Source organism: Psammomys obesus, unplaced genomic scaffold (genome assembly GCF_907164565.1).
Source record: "Psammomys obesus unplaced genomic scaffold, mPsaObe1.curated_primary_1811, whole genome shotgun sequence".
NCBI lineage: Eukaryota > Metazoa > Chordata > Mammalia > Rodentia > Muridae > Psammomys > Psammomys obesus.
Genome location: NW_026596143.1, coordinates 9,510,589 through 9,526,463, shown reverse-complemented (window position 1 = coordinate 9,526,463; position 15,875 = coordinate 9,510,589). Strand labels below are relative to the sequence as shown.

At 45.8% G+C, this 15,875-nt stretch overlaps 1 long non-coding RNA gene across 1 annotated transcript in view; it reads right to left on the bottom strand.

Moving 5' to 3' along the window:
- Window positions 1-532: 532 nt before the first annotated feature.
- Window positions 533-15,875, bottom strand: part of LOC129666331 (uncharacterized) — a 20,938-nt gene continuing 5,595 nt past the window's right edge. The window contains exon 3 of the long non-coding RNA XR_008718558.1: window positions 533-650. This is a non-coding gene — a long non-coding RNA (uncharacterized LOC129666331). The remainder of the gene's footprint in view (window positions 651-15,875) is intronic.

The window sequence follows — 15,875 nt, the reverse complement described above, 5'->3', positions numbered from 1 at the left end:
AAAAATTTTCGGCATGCGAAAACAATCTTAAAGCTTTACTAAGACATCCAAATGGAATTTCTAATACTGCCTTGCAAATTAACACCACTCTACCATGCCCACAGTTTAATTCCCCTCCTCAGGTTCTTACTGAGTGTGTTATGTGCCAAGCCCTGGATCAGCAGTAAGAGAAACACAGAAGCAATAATGTCACATGACAGTTTGTTTGTTTGAGACAAGGTCTCACTCTGGAGTCCCCTCTGGCCTCCAGTGCACTATATAGCCACGGCAGGCTTTGAACTCTCCATCTTCCCACTCCTGCCACCCAAATGCCGCCATCACAAGTGTGCACCACAGGACTTAGATAACAAAATAAGTACTGCCCATTCAAAATGGCTGCTTTGAAGGATATGTCATTACTGCCCTGGGCTGACCTGCTCAATCCTTGCTCGTGGCGTTCCGTACTGACAACGACAGATCTTTACATACTGATGTGGGGAGGGAGTTAGTCAGTTTTCAATCGCTGTGATAAAATACCTGAGATAAATTAGCTTATGAAGAAGAAAGGTTTATTTTGGCTCCTGGTCTCAGAGACTTTGGTCCATGGTCACTCGGCTCTGCTGCTTGGGCATAGGATGCATGACAGAGGCAGCCTAGTCACTTTACGGCAGCTGTGAAACAGAGAGAACGGGGTTAGGTTCTCAACATCCCCTCAGAGGGCTTGCCCTTGGTGACCTAAGTTCTTCCGACTAAGTCCTACCCCTTAATGTTTCATCCACCTCCTGACAGCTCCATAGGTTAGAGACCTATGGACCTCTAAGGAGCATGTCAGGTCCAGGCTATAGCAAAGGGAGACATCTGTTGAAACTGCCCCCTGGACGTTGAGACTCATCTAGTCAGGCCAAACATCTAAAGGAAGGGCCAGAGAGATGGCTCAGTTAAGAGTACCATGTCAGAAGCTGACGTGTGCCTCTAGGTGCACTGAACTCAGCAACCTCTTCTGGATGCCACTGGGCACCTGCATATAGGTGGTACAAATACACTCGCAGAGATGTGTATGTGCACACACGCATACACACATAAAATAAACCTTTCTTAAAAGACCCAAATGCCGTGCATCTCATGGCTCCAAAGAACGTGTAGCTCACACCTGTAACCTCAATACTGAGGAGGCTGAGGCAGGAGCATTCCCAAGAGTTCTAGGTTCCCGGTAAGCCTGGGCCTTACTTCAAAGGGGGAAAAATGTGAATGTTCCAAAAGGCAGATTTCACTGAGTTGCAAAAGTTCTGCATGTTTGCAAAACGGTTAGGGACTGGGGTGCAACTCCATGGCGGGACATGTGCCCAGTACTCGTGAGTCCTTTGCAACAGACCCTAGCATGAGTGTGCAGGTGAACGCGCGTGCACACACACACACAATCAGCCTCTATCTTGATCTTATTCTATACCTCCAAACCTCCTCTCCTCTCCCCAATTAAACAGCCAAAGAGATCATGCCACTCACTGGTCAGAAAGCTCAGAGGAACCGCCAGCGTCCCTACAGTGGCTTCTGAGGCCATGCATGACCCAACACCCTGTCCCTTCTCTAATTTCTCTCACCATGGTCTCCTTCGTTGGCTTGGCTCCCAGCTCCTGGTCTCCTTGCTGTCCTCAAGCATGCTACACAGGCTCAGATGGGGGAGGGCGGGGGGTGGCCTTCACACTAGCTTCCCCTCCTGGAAAACTTCTCTTCTGAGTATCCACTTGACAACTTCTTTATTTCCTTTAGAAGTCTTTCTTATCAGTGAGACCGAGCCTGGCCTCCGACTTACCACCTCTAGAAATGCTCTCTTCTATTTCATATGTTCCACTAATCACTGTGTGGCCACACGTGCACACCCTCGAGGACACGGTCATACTACAGTGCATAATCGGTTCCTCTGTTAGCTGCTGTGTTACCGTTGCCTGTCTCCCTGTAAGAATCTCTGCTCAGAAGGGCCAGTGTCACTGTCCATTCAGTAGACTCAGAAAGAGCCTAGAACTGGTACATAATGGGACTTAATAAATATGTGGCAGATTGGACTGGATTGGATTAAATCAGATTAATTTGTATTGAATTGTGTAACACAGTGTATGGGCCCTGCTTTCTGGATTTTACTATGCTATTAAGAGACCAAGAGACACCCACTGGTTTCAAGCCCTGAAGGGGCTCCTGAACAGCCTAGAGCCTCGGCTTGGGAGACTCAAGGTGTCTCTGTGGGGATCTAGGAGGAACTGGTCCAGGCTGGAGAAGGAGAAAGGATGTAGGCTATCCTCTAACTCAGCAATCATACTGTCTCCTTGTCCCTAGCGCATGCGCAAATATTCCAGGCCCTGCTCGTTTACTATTGCTGTTCCATGGGCTGTGCGCCCTTACCTGTCTTTGCCCCCTTATCCTAACTCTACGTATCCACCAATACTCAGCCCCAACCCCCTTCCTCCATGCCACAGTACTGGTTTGCTCACTGTTTCTTTCCCCACTCAGCTCTATAGAACCTATACCATTTCAAGCCAAGCCTTAAAGTAAAAACACATGAGGAAAAAAGAGGATTTGGCACTTGGAGAGATGGCTCAAAAATTGAGTACATATCACTCTTTCAGAGGACTTGAGTTCTAATCCCAGTACCCACATGATATGGTTTGTTCCTCCCTATAACTCCTGCTCCAAAGGGATTTGACACCTCAGGTCTCTGCAGCCATTGGTCCTCGTGTACGCAATCCCACACACAGACCCTCACACATATGCATATTAAAAAATAATAAAAATATAGCTCTTTAATGTGTGTTACTTCCCCAGATAAAAACCACACTTTTTTTTTTTTCTTCTGTTGTAAACAGAAGCAAGCATGCTTCAGTGAGTTAACAGGCAAAGAAAAAAAATGAGATATTTCAGCTGAGGTGATCCCTAGCATGAGAGAGAGAAAAAGCATGAAAGGAGAGAGAGAGAGAGAGAGAGAGAGAGAGAGAGAGAAAGAGAGAGTCTATCAGGGGATGGAAATATGGCCCAGGCATTAGTATATTTTCAAAGTTCCCCAAAGTGATTGTGACGTGTATCTGAGGTTAAGAATATACACTGGATTAGAGAAAACATGAAAACATAAGAACAAGAGAAATGACAGTGTGCAAGGAATTGAGAAGTGTGCCTAAGTAATATAGTCTGTGTCACCTCCTCCATTTTATACTTGTCGGGGAATCTGTATGGATCAACTGTGGACAGACGCTACTGGCCTCTTCCTAGTGCTGTGAGAAGTAGCAAGGAGTCACGTCACAAAGAGAGCAGTCAGCACCAACAAAGGCAGCCAAGGCCCAGGTCAATGTGGAGCTCCAGGACACAGGAAGGTTTGAGGAAGCAGAAGGCTATTTCCAGACACTGTATGTCACAACTTCTCCCCTCCCTGGCGTCAGCGGTCAGCTTACTCTCCAATGCCTGCCAGCAGATCCAGAGCACGGTAGCCATGAGAGGCCACAGTTTCAGAACTTCTTGCCTAATCCTCACACCGCTCTCCCCTCTAACTGCTATGAGACTGAGCAGAAGCCCAATGTCCTCCCTCCAAGTGGTAACTTGGTCCAAGTGCTGTGACGCACCTGCAAGCAACCTGAAGGACTCTGCAGTCTCCAAGGTGGCCTGCAAGGATTCTCTGCACTCCGCTTTCCTCCTTGGTCCCTTTCTCTGTGCACATAGCACAGAGGGACAGAGCAGGCAGTCAAGCTGTGAGCTGACCTGAGGGGCTCCCACACACCTCGGCCACCCCCTATTTTCCATCTCACATATCAGACATTACTTTTCACTGGGCTGGGAACAAAAGGGCCTCTGGGAATGGAAAAGATGGAGATGAAGTGTTTTCCTGAGAACAGATCCTGCTTATTTGGGAGTAGAGGGTAGCAGCCAAGAAAGGAACATAAGAGTAAGTATGCTGGCATTCCGTGGCTGAGGAAGAGGAGACGAGTGTGCCAGGGAACCAGGGGAGGGTGTGGAAAGGTGGCCTAGAGAACAGATGACAAACTTCCAGATCTCACAGCTGCCAGGGCCAAGCCCTGTGTCCCACAGGGCACAAGGTGGCCTCTGGAGGCCAGCTCCTTTCAACTTTCTCGATCGCCTCTGACTCACTGTCAGGCTTCCAGGCTCTGGCCATCCTGTGGCCTCTCTACACTGAAAACGTCCCTGGAAAAGCCACAGGAGAAGAGACCAGTGCGTAGCAGGGAACCATACGTCTACCCAGAGGTAACTCTAAACTCCAGTGGGCCAGGGGAGGGGGGTCAGGGAGAGGGGGCTGAAGTTTTTCCACTTCCATTCGAAACTGTCAGGCGGGTGATTAATGACCAACAGGTTTGGAATCGCCTTTTATTGCCAGATCAGTATTGTTGCCCGTGACAGCTAATGAGGTTGGACAGGCTTCTCCACACAGAGCTTTATGGAGCCTGTTCCCTCCCCTGCAGAGCTCACAAGCCTTGCCAGCTTTTGTGCACAGGAATGTTCAAGCCCTAACCCCCCCACACACACACACACACACTTCATTCCTTCAACACCACCTCCCCCAACTCCCCAACCACCATCTCACCCAGAACCTTTCCCATCTACAAAGGAAGCTGGAGAGTGGAGGGCTGGCTTGCCCTGCTGGACATATCCAAGGGTGACACTTAAAAGTCTCTAAGGCCTCTTCCCACCCATCCTGGAGCTTGAGCAGTAGGAGTAGAAGGAGGAGGAAGGACAGAGACAAGCGTCCCAGGCTAGGGGATGGAGGCAAGGCAAACGGTTGTCAGAAGGCTTGCTTTGGACAGCTGCTTCCGGGTCCATCACCCTTGACAACCACCCCAGTCAGCTGTAAATCTCAAGACCGATTTTACATATGCACCATGTCAGTCTGTGATATGTTAAGGGAGTAAGGATGCAGGAGCAATCTGAGTCAAGAAAGAAAGCTTAAAATCATTAAGAAAGACTTCTGAAGCTGGAGGCCTGGCTTGATAGTCGGGTACATGAACAAGTCCTCGAGTGCCACCCCAAGAACTGAAGGGAAAAAAAAAAAGAACTATTAACCCTCACCTTAATCTAGATCCACAAAGTCAGGTTTAAGTTCAGAAGATCAAGATGGTCCTTGTCTGATGGTTAAGACGTTGAGGAAACACTGGCCTTGTTTTCTCCCCTCTTACAAATATTTACCTTTGTGCTAGTCCACATCTTGATACGGTTAAGCACGGACTTGCCTGCGGTTTAATATTTGAAGGAGTTGGAGCAATGTAATAAGCAAACAGCTTAAAAGGCGCAGAAAGACCCCCTCAGCTTAAAAATCTATTACTTTTCAGTGTGATACAAATGCATTTTGTTTCTGCTTAGAGCGATTTCCTAGTTTGCTCTTATTAAACCAGGAGACGGTTTAGCAGAGTTCTTGATTTATGAAACACATACTAGATTCATTAAAATCTTAAAAGATTTAATACATTTTATCAGGACATTAAATCTGTGCAGGCTTTTTAAATCAAATACCTGCCATATTTCATTCCCCACGCCCTGTACACTTACTTAAGAACACTGAAATGTGGACTGACAAACATTATGGGTATTTCAGGCCTGATTTCGAAGTACATTAAAGTCTTCCCGCCCAGAATTTACAGCCCAGCCTCTCCCCAAGCTTGATCTTCTCGAGGAAGAAGTGATTCCTCTCTTCGGAATTTGGTTCGGTAGGATGGGTTGAGATGCGGATTTCCGACATCACATAAAGGTTCCATCTCTCTCATCCCCTGGTGTTGTAACCCTCTAACACGGTCCTCACGTTGTAGTGACCGCCAACCATAAAATTATTTCTAATTGCTACTTCATAACTGTGATTTTGCTTTTGTTGTGAATGGCAATGTAAAGATTTTTGGAGATAGTGGTTTGTCAATGGGGTCATGACCCACAGGCTGGAAACCGCTGCCTAGGCTGGGTTCTGTTCTGCTGGGTTCTATGGTAGTAGCTCGCCCTATCAACCATCTTCCTCTAGACCTCTTCATGGGCTCTGTGGATGTGGATCTTCAACACGCCTCAAAGATGTCACTAGCTTGTGGTGCTACGGGGGGTGGGGAAACCCTCAGGGTCACTAGAGAAGTGGTCTTGGAGTGCATCCTAAAGCCCAGGTCCCTTCCTCTCCTTTCTCCTCTCCCTCTCTGTCTCCTTCCCAACCAGCTTGAGATACAATAATTTCCTCCCACCACACCTCCCTGCCATGGCAGACTGTACCCACCACACCAAAAGCAATGTGCCCCAGACCAAAACCTCTGATGTCACAAACCAAAATAAACCCTTACTCTTCAGAGTTCTGTATCTTGGGTGTTTTTTTTTTTTCTTTCAATCACAGTGATGGAAAACAAATGCGCTCCTTCCACAAACCCATGCCCACATAGCAGCCATTCTCAGCTCTTGTGACACAGTCCATGGAGAGCCACATCAGGACAGGAAGAAGATGCTACCTTCTTAATGCCTCGCTTCTAGAACTTCCCAGTGGTGTTTCTCAGCTGGGTCCCTCCTGTGCCAATACACAGGGGTGGAGACGAACGTTTGGCAACACCTGAGACATGCTTGCTGTCACACCTGGTTGAGGCAGAGTGCTGCTGGCCCCTAGAGATAGACACCAGAGCAACAGCTCATCATCTTACACTGCACAGAATAGCTCCCTCCTCTATACTTGTCAGGATGTGGGGTAGCGAGGAGGAGGAGAAGGGCCCAGCTGAAAATGCTTCCAACACTGTGGAAACTAAGAAACTCTACAACAGCATCACAGCAGGTATATTCATCAGTTTTCCATTGCTGTGACAAAAATAAATAAACAAACAAACAAACAAACAAACAAACAAATAAATAAATAAATAAATAATGAAATGTCTGGGAATGATCAATTCATAAAAAAGAAAGAATTCTTTATCTGGACTCATGGTCTTGGAGGTTTCCGTCCATGGTCACCAGCTCCACAGATCCTGAGCCTCTGAGAAGACAAAGCATCGTGGCAGAGAAGTAGCACATAGTGGAGCAAAGATGCTAAGCTCATCAAAGTGGCCAGGAAGCAGCAGCTGCTTAGAGCAAAGCTCCTCCTCCAAAACCCATCCCTCTGTGAACCTATCAGCGAGCTGAGCCATTGATTACGTCGGAGCCTACAAGATCCTTTCATCTCCCAAAGGCCCCCACCTCTAAACACATAAACTTGAGAGGATGTGAACGAGGCAAGGACTAGCAGCAGATCTGAGGGGGCTCTTCACTCTTCTTAATGTGCTTACATCACTTGTTTCAGAACCTACAAGCTCCTTTCTACACAATACCATTCACAAGTAACCAGGCAGTTCTGGAGTAGCCTGGAAATGTTACTCAGTAGTCAATGGAGAGAGAAGGGCTCAGACTCTCAACTCAACCTCCCTTGGGGGTCTGGGACTAGCTTTTTGCTAGAAATACATTATGAGGGGGTGATACCCATGTTGTTTGCAGAGGTTTTCATGGAGGAAAAAAAAAAAAAAAAAGATTTCCAGAGACAGGGTACCACTTCTTTTCTTCCCCAATTTTGGGCATGCTCAAATCTATTAAACCCGTGGCCATGGCTTTATTGTTATAGTGAAACTGCGGTGGGCACAAGATCCTGTGCAGCACATGGCACCCAGATCGGATGAGAGCAGTGTGGTTCCACGTGGGCAGCCGGAGGGTGTCGGAATTTGCTGGTCCTTGGTCTGAGGATGTGGCTATCAGTATCTGAATTTAACTTTTTCAGGCAAGCAGTACAGCTGACACAACACCGGGCCATCAGCAGTGTCAAGGTTCAGTCTAGTGTCGCAGTCAGATTGTGGATTATAGCTGGTGCTTGTTTCAGTGAATGTTGGTTGAATTAAACCAGATTTCTATCCTGATACTGTGACACGCTTCCAAGTTAAATGCGTACAGGAGCAAGTGTTGCATTTAGAATTGAGTGATTCTGCTCAAGACCCTGGAGTGTGCCTAAGATGCTTCAGGCATACAGGAATGTTAGGAAGAGCCATGAAAGACAAATAAGAGTTGGTGTTAACATGCACGTATGCATACACACACACACACACACACACACACACACACACACACACACAGGAATGTATTGCAAAGGCTGGAGGTATAGAGAGGATCACATTTAAAAGTCTATATGATGAGATAAAAGACTTGGAGTTCTTTTCATGGGGAATCTATTGTTGCATGTTTAAGTATTAAAATATACAGTCAAAGATTCGTTAAGGGCCAACCTGGACTACAGAGTGAATATCAGGACAGCAAGGGCTACACAAAGAAATCCTTCCTCGAAAAAGAAAAAAACAAACAAACAAAGATTAGTTAAGGGTCTGTTCTGAGAGTGTAGCTAAATGCTAGACTATGTGCCTAGGATATACAAAGCCCTAGGTTGAATTACCAGCACTACAGAAAATAGAATGAGGCACAGAATGAAAGATGCAAGAGGTAAGAGACAGGTGTCTTAGGGTTTTTACCCGCTGCAATAAAAAACCATGACCAAAAAGCAAGTTGGGGAGCAAAGGGTTTATTCGGCTTACACTTCCAAATCATGGTCCATTATTGGTGGAAGTAAGAACAAGAATTCAAGCAGGGCAGGAACCTGGAGGCAGGAGCTGACACAGAGGCCATGGAGGGGTGCTGCTTACTGACTTGCTCTTCCTGGCTTGCTCAGCCTGTTTTTTTGTTTTTGTTTTTTTTTTGTTGTTGTTGTTGTTTGTTTGTTTTTATAGAGCCCAGGACCACCTGCCCAGAAATGGCTCCACCCACAATGGACTGGGCCCTCCCTCACTAATCGCTAATTGAGAAAAGCACCTTACAGATGGATCTTATGGAAGCATTTTTCTCAACTAAGGCTCCTTTTCTCCAATGACTCTACCTGTGTCAAGTTGACACAAAAAACAGCCAGTACAAGCACATCACTATGAAGACACAACTCTTCCTTTCTAATTCATCCACAAGATCTCACAGTAAAAACATAAATAACTTTAAAAGTCTCACAGTCTTTACAAAATCAAACACATTAAGACTTCAGTCCCTTATAAAATAGCCAATCTCTTTTAAAATCCAAAGTTTTTTAAAATTCAGAATCTTACTGTGAACTCCAGCAAAATATTTCCCTACTTCAATAGGAAAAAATTAGAGCACAGTCACAATCAAATTAAAGCATAATCAAACTCTGACCATCCAATATCTGGGATCCACTCACAATCTTGTGGATTCCTCCAAAAAGGGCTTGGGTCATTTCTCCAGCTCCGCCCTCTGTAGCACACACAGCTTGTCTTCCAAGCTCCAGCTGGCTCCATTCTGCTGCTGCTGCTGTTCTTGGTGGTCATCCCATGGTACTGTGTCATTCTTCGCCCATCGGAAGTCTGGAAGTACTGGCATCTCCAAAATGTTTGGGTCTTCTGCTGCAACTGGGATGCACTTTCACCAAGAGCCTCTCACAGGCTCTTTTCGGGGTGCCAAGCTTTAACTGCTCTGCATGACCCCTTCAGTCCTGGGCTTTCAACTGCCACTGAAGCTACAAGTTCACCAGTGGCCTCTCCTGGCCACTCACAGTGCCATGCTTGAGCTGCTCTCCATGACCCCGCCATGCCTTCAAAACCGATACCACCTGGGTGACTTCCACAAGGCCAGCTGCCAGTCCAAGGTACAACCTTAGCCACTTCTGGAACTCAGCTGCTCCGTGCTCTCAGAAAACACTCCCCAGAAGATTTCACCTCAGAGATGCTGGTCTCGTCTTAATCACTGCTTTTTTCTTAGCTAACCAGCTAACCAGCACCAATTGTCCCAGTGACGTTAAAAGGTTTCACTTCAGTCGTTCTGGTATCTTTGATTCTTCAGCCCAAGCTAACCAGAACCACAGAATCTTAAATCAAAATAAGAAACAGCCCTGATAGAGGCCTTAATCTTCCTGCTGAAATTTCACAAGCCAGGCCTCCATCTTCTGCACTGCTCTCAACATTCTCATCTTCCAAGCTCCTACAGAACATACCTCTGAGGTCTCAACACTCAATGGCTTTTCTAGCCCAAAGTTCCAAAGTCCTTCCACAATCCTCCCAAAATATAGTCAGGTCTGTCACAGCAATGCCCCACTATGCAGGTACCAACTTGTCTGATGCAGGGTTTCTACTGCTTCCAAAAACCATCATGACCAAAAAGCAAGCTATAGAGAAAAGGCTTCATTTGGTTTACACTTCCACATTGGTGTTCCTCACCAAAGGAAGTCAGGACAGGAGCTTCCAGGCAGACACCTGGAAGCAGGAGCTTAGGCAGAGGCCATGGAAGAGTGCTGGTTACTGGCTTGCTTCCCATGGTTTGCTCAGCCTGCTTTCTTATAGAAACCAAGATCACCAGCCAAGGGATGGCACTACCTGCCATGGGGGGCCCTCTCCCATTGATCGATAATTGAGAAAATTCCTTACAGCTGGATATCATGGAGGTATTTCCTCAACTGAGGCTCCTTTCTCTCTGATAACTCTAGCTTGTGTCAAGTTGACATGCAAAACCAACCAGTACAACAGGTGATTAGAATAATCCAAGTGATGAAGCCATGGACTGAATAGAATCAAAACCAATTAGAACTCTGTGACTAATTAGATGGAGCAGACTTAGAGGTTAATAGTTTGGGATGTGGCTCAGTGACAAAATGTTTGCCTAGCATCCATGAAGCTCTGGGTTCAAGCCAAAGCACACAGGAAAAAATAATAATAAAATAAAATAGAGGATGAATATACCTGAGATGGTTGAGTGAACATTGATGTTTTTCATGGAATGAGTATGGCTGAGGAAAACAGACGTTAAGTTTTAGATAGGATTCATTGATTTCTGTCCAGCACCCAAAGAATTCTTAGTCTAGTCTATGCCTCATCGGTATTAATGTTCACTTGGTAAGGCCCTATATTTAATGCCTTTACTACCACCATTTGTTTCCTAACATCACTATAGAGTCAAGAGTTGGGAGCTAGGATGGCAAGAGATGTCAAAGACCAAGCCAAACTGCAGATTTCCAGGTCCGTTAGCATAGAATTTCAGGATAACAGAATACTGTTTCTCACCATCTTCAAACTACATTATAGACCCTGACCAAGTCTGATTTCTAGATACTTCTTTTCCTTGCCTGTCTGATTCTCCCTGAATAAAATCAATGGACTAGGTTGGTATCATAGTAACAGCCTCTAGTCCTAGCTAAAATTCTAACCAGCAATCCTGTCCACACACAGAACTGCAAGGATGTCTCTCAGAATAATTGTTCTAGATAAAGAAATGCAAACCCGTTCAAGTAAAGAGTGCATACTGTATAGGTCCATTTCTACAAAATTCTGGAAAATACAAATTAAGATGCAATGAGAAAAATGACGCAAGAAAATCTGGGAGTGGCTGGGAGAAGGACAGAGCTGCCACCGAGAAAAGCGAAGGGAGAGATTGAGAGGAGGCACGAAGAATTATGAGCCCCAGGGATATTTTTCTTATCTTGATCACGGTGCTATTCCACAGGCATTCACATGCCAAAACTGAAATGATACACTTCACAGGCAGCTTATTATGTGTAAGTGATGCCCCGGCAAGACTGTAAAAACACATCACACAGTGATCTCGAGATCTTTATCATTTTTACCACGATACTCTGCGATCCCTTTTCATAAGTGACTTGAAGAAAAGTCACAGCCCCACACAAAAATCTGTTTGTTCTTGGAAAGCACCAAACATGGGTTTTCTGACAAAATGTGGGGAAGAGCAACACAGCCCAATAAAGCTTTTTCATAATTAAGACTAGTATTTTGCAGTGCTGAGGGGGCACCCAGGGTCTCATGCATGCCAAGCATAGTAACACCCATCCCCAGGCATCCATGTTTTAAGCAATGTTCACCCAAGCCTTGATTTGGAGATCAAATACCCTGTCTTTTAGAGCCTACAGAAAGAACCACTTAAATCAAAACCTTTTCCTAGCAACTAACATCTTTGTGATGTAAAAGAACTGAAGCAAAGACTGTGAGGGTCGCCTTGCCCTTTGGAGTTCAGCGGGTCATTAATTTTTAAAATGAGCTCTGGTCGTGAGAGAACAGGCCGGCTTCCTCTCAGCTCACTAACACACAGCGTGGTAAGTGGACCAACCGGGCAGCACCCTAGAGGTGGGGAGATGGGGACTGCTGGGAACAGCATTACATTCTTATCCATCTTGTTACTGCTTTGATCTCCAGTATCGTCTGAAAGCTAGTGTGCCGAGGGCTTGTTCTTTGACCTGTGATATTATCAGGTTAATACCAGAAACTTCAGTAGTCGAGGCCTGCTAAGTCAGGTTGTTGGAGACATGTCCTTAAAAGAGATAGGCCAGCACCTTCATGCCTCCTCCACTGCACCGTCCCCATGCTCCACGAGTGTGCAACAGTCCGAAAACCACAAAGCCATGTGACCATGAATTAACCAGAACTCAGAGTGAGCTCAGGTATTTTGTTACAGTGATGAAGGATGAACTTACTGCTGCAATCTACAAACTGCAACACAAAACAACACGGTGTATCTTGCTCGTGAACCTAACAATAGGATTCTGGCAATGTCCAAATTAATGATTTGCAGCTTCTGATTCCCATCGACATTCCTGAAAGGCTATGTGTGAAATAACCAGTATGTGCACCTGAGTCTGTGTACCTGCATATGTGGCTGTTTTGAGCTGAAACATTTCCCAAATAAAAGAGGGTTGGCAGATTGGCTCAGTAGGTACAGGCACTTGCTGTGTAAGCCTGGTGACATCAGGTCAACCCCTGGAACCAATGTAAAGGTGAAAGGAGAGAACTGACCCCACAGAGTGGTATTCTGACCTCCACACATGGCATAGAGGCCCGCACACACACATCATGCCCAGGCATGTGATGCCAACAATCATTTCAAAAATATAACTTTCAAATAAACTAGAGATCATCTGGCTTCTGCTTTTACAATTCACCAGGTTTGTGATTGTGCTGGATAGTTTTATGTCAACTTTACAGAAGCTAAAGTCATCTGAGAGGAAGGGACCTCAACTGAGAAAGAAAATGTCTTCATTAGATTGGGATGTAGGTAAGTCTGTAGGGCATTTTCTTAATTAGTGATTGATGGGGGGGAGGGCCCAGCCCATTGTGGGTGGTGCACTCCTGGTCTGGCTGTCCTGGGTTCTAAAAGAAAGCAGGCTGAAGGAGTCACTGGGGAGCAAGCCAGTAAGCAGCACCCCTCCGCGACTCCGCATCAGCTCCTGCCTCCAGGTTCCTGCCCTGCTTGAGTTCCTCTCCTGATTTCCTTCAATGATTACAAGTGATTTTGAAGCACAGGCCAAATAACCACTTTCTTCCTCAAGTGTATGTTTCGGGAATTGTCAGGCTTGGCAGCAAGCACCCTTACCTGATAAGCCACCTCTCCGGCCCCAGACACTCTATTCGATTATTACTCAATACCACCCAACTTTAAGCTTAGCCTTCTCTCATCCCCTGTCACATACATGATCAGAACATACAAACATGCAAGAAAGTGATGAGAACATCAGCCACTTCGAAATCTGTACTTTACAGACACTTCTAAAAGGGGCCGGGTGTGTGTTTTTCCTTAATCCTAGAGATCGTATCAGAAGGTTCATGCTGTTATTGCCTCCATTCTACAGACAAAGGAACTGAGACACAGAGAGGATGAGTCACTTTCCCAAGGTGACACAGCTAATAAAAGGTAGAAGCCGTAATGTAAAGCCCAGTGTCAAGGCTGCTGGGTACCTGAGTGCACTCTGTGCTGCGAGCTTTGGGAGAACGAACTTTAGGCCCTTTGTTAAGAAGATCATCAAGCCTACCTGCTTGGTAACTTGCTTTTGGTACCCAGTCTTTTGAGAAAGTGCTTTTGGGAGCTGCTCAGTCATCTACTGCACCCCCCCCCACACCTTTAGATGTGAGCACTATTCTCTCTCACAGTTCACCCCAGAGTTTAACAAGAAATTTTTAAATCACAATTAATATTTCATGCTGCAGACTGAGCCCAATCTTTAGGCTGATAAACCTCAGTATTGTCATTTTTCATATGTATTCACTCAACTATATTTTTAAGACAGGGTCCCCTAAGTAGTCCCGTTTTGCCTGTACTTTCAATCTTCCTGTCTCATTCTACCAAGCAGTGGGATTACAGCTGTGTGTCATGACGCCTGTGGTGGCTAGCCCTATGGGAAGCACCAGAGTCGACAGTAACATGAGCCCAAAGGAGAGACAGGGTCACTATTATCCCTGTCTCCAAAAGTCCCTTTTGAATCCCCTGGAAGGTGACACAGAGGGGCTGCTGAAGTTTTTTCATCCACATCTCTTCATCCTCAGGCAGTGCTGGTCCCTTTACCCAGGTGTGGTGGCCACAGGGGGTGACACTGGACTCAGTGTTTAAATGAGTGCCCACAGTTCAGTCTGCTGTGCTCACTGGACCTTTGGTAGATCAGTGCTTAAGCGGAACTCAACTGGGGATTCCTCGAGAACAGGCATTGACCTCTTGGCCTTGAGCTTAGCTTTGCTAAGAGCAGAAGAACTGAAGACCAGGATAAAGGCACGGTCTAGCTGCAGGTCCCACACTTGTCTGTGGGCATAGGTACAAGGTCTCGGTGCACAGCATCATCGTATGTCAGTTTGGGAGACACTAAGTGAAGAGTAATTGCTATTTGCCTCTCCATTGCTCAAGTTATTCAGAATGTGGGTGCAGACTCCAAGACCTTCCACTGGGAAAGAGAATCTATCCCCCTGTCATCTGAGACAGGAGGAGCAATTCATCTTCCCTGTAGATAAGGAGGAGGTTTCACTGGTCCAGCCTGCACAGCTGGGAACAGGAGCAACAGACTCTGGCAATTCTTATTTCCCTGCATTGAGGCTACTGTGCAGCTTACTCTGATGGGAGTCTGTGTTCCATCCAAGGGAGAAGGTACTTCTTGAGCCTGGGGGTCCTAGCATACCAACTAATCACTCTTACAGTGTACGCAGTGAAAATTTAATCTGTCTTATTCAACTGTCTTATTTAAACTCCCATAAGATTGGCACTCTAACAATTTCTCTCTTAAAATTTTTGAGCCTTAAGAAATAACATTTCTAATCCAGGCATGGTGTCACACACCCATGATCCTCTTGAGAGGCAGAGCAGACAGATCTCTATGAGTTCGAGGCCAACTTGGTCTACAAAGCGATTCCAGGCCAGCCAAGACTACACAGATAAACCATGTCTGGAAAAGCAGAAATAAACTAACAAACAAACAAAAAAGAAATAACATTCTTGAGCCAGATCATTGTGGTACATACCTTTAGTACCAGGTGGAGACAGAGGAAGGTGGGTCTCTGAGTTCAAGGCTAGCCTGGTCTACAGATGGAATTCCGGGACAGACAGGACTACACAGAGAAACCCTGTCTCAAAAAACAAAAAGAAAAAAGGAAGGAAGAAAAGAAGGAAGGGAGGAAGGAAGGAAGGAAGGGAGGAAGGAAGGAAGGAAGGAAGGAAGGAAGGAAGGAAGGAAGGAAGGAAGGAAAGAAGGAAGAAAACATTCTGTCAGGCTGCAGAGATGGCTCAGCAGTAAAGAGCACTGTCTGCTCTTCCATAGGACCAGGTTCAATTCCCAGCACTCACATGGTGGCTCACAACTGTCTGTAACTCCAGTTCCAGGGGATCTGACTACCTCACACAGACATACATGCACACAAAACACCAATGCACATTTAAAAAATGAATAGCATTCTTTGAAATAGTACCAAAATAAACTTTAAACTATTAGTACAAGTCATGGGGAAACTCCAAGTGAGATTTTTGGAATGTCAACATTTGACACTATCTTTACGTCAACCAAACTCATTGTTTGTCTTTCTTCCTTCCTTCCTTTCTTTCTTGCCTTTTTTTTTTTTTTTTTTTTTTTT